The 3,729-nt window shown below is 42.0% G+C and overlaps 1 pseudogene; it reads left to right on the top strand.

Moving 5' to 3' along the window:
- The first annotated feature begins 211 nt into the window (after positions 1–211).
- On the top strand, positions 212–846 carry LOC102986664 (ras-related C3 botulinum toxin substrate 1-like; annotated as a pseudogene).
- The last annotated feature ends 2,883 nt before the right edge of the window (positions 847–3,729 follow it).

Here is a 3,729-nt window from a genome sequence, read left to right as displayed (position 1 = left end):
TTTGTCCCTTTTAGGATAGGGAGATATTCTGGCCTTAAAGGATCCCCACTGAGATGCAAACATGAGGTTCTTTGGGTGGTCTTTCGCTAGGTTTCAGCTTCCAATCTGCTGAGGGTGAAGCAGTGTGGGAAGAGGCCCTGGCACCCCTGAATCCACTGCCTCTTGCCTCTGTGCTCGGCCACAGCCACAAGCCACCAAGCAAGTGACTCAGATGCAGGTCATCAGGTGTGTGGTGGTGGAAGATGGAGCTGTAGGTAAAACTTGCCTACTGATCAGTTACATGCCAATGCACTTCTTGGAGCATATACCCCTATTGTCTGTGACAACTCTTCTGCTAATGGTCTGGTAGGTGGAAAAATGGTGAATCTGGGCTTATGGGACAAGAAGCTGGACAGGAAGATTATGACAGATTATACTTCCTATCCTATCTGCAAGCAGATGTACTCTTCATTTGCTTTTCCCTTGTGAGTCCTGCATCATTTGCAAATATCCATGCAAAGTGGTATCCTAAAAGTGACCAATTTCCCAACACTCTCATCATCTCAGTGGAAACTAAACATGATCTTAGGAATGATAAAGACCTGATTGGGAAACTGAAGAAGTGACGGACTCCCATCTCATAATCAAAGGCTTTAGCTACAGATAAGATCAGGGCTGAAAATAATCTACCTGAAATGCCTAGTTCTCACAGACAGGGGCCTCAATATGGTGTTTGATGAACCTATTAGAACAGTTCTCTTCCCACAGCCTGCAACAAGAGAAAGTGCTTACTGTTTCAGGGAGGGCAAACTAAATCAAACTGAAAGTCCTGTAGTTAATTCATTAAAGAAAGATGTGAAGACATGAAATCGACAGATACAAATGAAGTCACTGACAACAGAATACTATGAAGTCTTGAAATGGCTGATTTTCAAGAAAATACAAATTGTCAAAGTTCCGTTGGGAGGAGATTGGTTCAAGATGATGGAGTAGAAGGACATGCACTCACTCCCTTTTGCGAGACCACCGAATCACAACTAACTGCTGAAATATCATCAACAGGAAGACACTGGAACTCACCAAAAAAGATACCCCACATCCAAACACAAAGGAGAAGCCACAATGAGACAGTAGGAGGGGCACAATAACAATAAAATCAAATCCCATAACTGCTGGGTGGGTGACTCACAGACTGGAGAACACTTATACCACAGAAGCCCACCCACTGGAGTGAAGGTTCTGAGCCCCACGTCAGGCTTCCCAGCCTTGCTGTTCGGAAACGGGAGGAGGAAGTCCCAGAGAATCAGACTTTGAAAGCTAGCGGGATTTGATTGCAGGACTTGAACAGGACTGGGGGAAACAGAGACTCCACTCTTGGAGGGCACACACAAAGTAGTGTGTGCATCAGGACCCAGGGGGAAGGAGCAGTGACCCCACAGGAGACTGAACCAGACCTACCTGCTAGTGCTGGTGGGTCTCCTGCAGAGACAGGGGGTGGCTATGGCTCACCATGAGGACAAGGACACTGGTAACAGAAGTTCTGGGAAGTACTCCTTAGTATAAGCCCTCCCGGAGTCTGCCATTAGCCCCACCAAAGAGGCTGTAGCCTCCAGTGCTGGGTCACCTCAGGCCAAACAACCAACAGGGAGGGAACCCAGCCCCATTCATCAGCAGACAAGTGGATTAAAGTTTTACTGAGCTCTGGCCACCAGAGCAACACCCAGCTCTACCCACCACCAGTCCCTCCCATCAGGAAGCTTGCACAAGCCTCTTAGATAGCCTCATCCACCAGAGGGCAGACAGCAGAAGCAAGAAAAGCTACAATTCTGCAGCCTGTGGAACGAAACCACATTCACAGGAAGATAGAAAAAATGAAAAGGCAGTGGATTATGTACCAGTTGAAGGAACAAGATAAAACCCCAGAAAAACAACTAAATGAAGTGGAGACAAGCAACCAGAAAAATATTTCAGAATAATGATAGTGAAGATGATCCAGGACCTTGGAAAAAGAATGGAGGCAAAGATCGAGACGATGCAAAAAATGTTTAACAAAGACCCAGAAGAATTAAAGAACAAACAAACAGAGATGAACAATACAATAACTGAAATGAAAAATACACTAGAAGGAATCAATAGCAGAATAATTGAAGCAGAAGAACAGATAAGTGACCTGCAAGACAGAATGGTGGAATTCACTGCCGTAGAACAGAATAAAAAGAAATGAAGTCAGCCTAAGAGACCTAAGGGACAACATTAATGCACCAACATTCGCATTATAGGGGTCCCAGAAGGAGAAGAGAGAGAGAAAGGACCCGAGAAAATATTTGAAGAGATTATAGTTGAAAACTTCCTTAACATGGGAAAGGAAACAGCCACCCAATTCCAGGAAGTGCAGAGAGTCCCAGTCAGGATACAACCAAGGAGAAACATGCCGAGACACACAGTAATCAAACTGACAAGAAATAATGACAAAGGAAAATTATTAAAAGCAACAGGAGAAAAATGACAAATAACATACAACGGAACTCCCATAAGGTTAACAGCTGATTTCTCAGCAGAAACTCTACAAGCCAGAAGGCAGTAGCACGATATATTTAAAGTGATGAAAGGGAAGAACCTACAACCAAGATTACACTACCCATCAAGGATCTCATTCAGATTTGATGGAGAAATCAAAAGCTTTACAGACAAGCAAAAGCTAAAGGAATTCAGTACCACCAAACCAGCTCTACAACAAATACAAAAGGAACTTCTTTAAGTGGTAAACACAAGAGAAGAAAAGGACCTACAAAACCAAACCCATAACAATGAAGAAAATGGTAATAGGAGCATACATATCGATAATTACCTTAAACGTGAATGGATTAGATGCTCCAACCAAAAGACACAGGCTCACTGAATGGATACAAAAGCAAGACCCATATATATGCTGTCTACAAGAGACCCACTTCAGACCTAGGGACACATACAGACTGAAAGCGAAGGAATGGAAAAAGATATTCCATGCAAATGAAAATCAAAAGAGAGCTGGAGTAGCAATATCAGATAAAATAGACTTTAAAATAAAGAATGTTACAAGAGACAAGGAAGGACACTACATAATGATCAAGGGATCAATCCAAAAAGGAGATGTAACAATTATAAATATATATGCACCCAACATAGGAGCACCTCAATATATAAGGCAAATGCTAACAGCTATAAAAGAGGAAATTGCCAGTAACCCAATAATACTGGGGGACTTTAACACCTCACTTATACCAATGGAAATATCACCCAGACAGAAAACTAATAAGGAAACACAAGCTTTAAATGACACAATAGACCAGATAGATTTAATTGATATTTATAGGACCTGCCATCCGAAAACTGTAGATTACACTTTCTTCTCAAGTGCACATGGAACATTCTCCAGGATAGATCACATCTTGGGCCACAAATCAAACGCCGGCAAATTTAAGAAAATTGAAATCATATCAAGCATCATTTCTGACCACAGTGCTATGAGATTAGAAAAAAATTACAGGGGGAAAAAAAGGTAAAAAACCAAAAACACATGGAGGCTAAACAATACGTTACTAAATAACCAAGAGATCACTGAAGAAATCAAAGAGGAAATCAAAAAATACCTAGAGACAAATTACAATGAACACACAACAATCCAAAACCTACGGGATGCAGCAAAAGCAGTTCTAAGAGGGAAGTTTATAGCAATACAATCCTACCTCAAGAAACAAGAAACATCTCAAA

Source organism: Physeter macrocephalus, chromosome 19 (genome assembly GCF_002837175.3).
Source record: "Physeter macrocephalus isolate SW-GA chromosome 19, ASM283717v5, whole genome shotgun sequence".
Classification (NCBI taxonomy): Eukaryota; Metazoa; Chordata; class Mammalia; order Artiodactyla; family Physeteridae; genus Physeter; species Physeter macrocephalus.
Note: the sequence above shows the minus strand (reverse complement) of the source record. Positions and strands in the feature narration are given on the sequence as shown.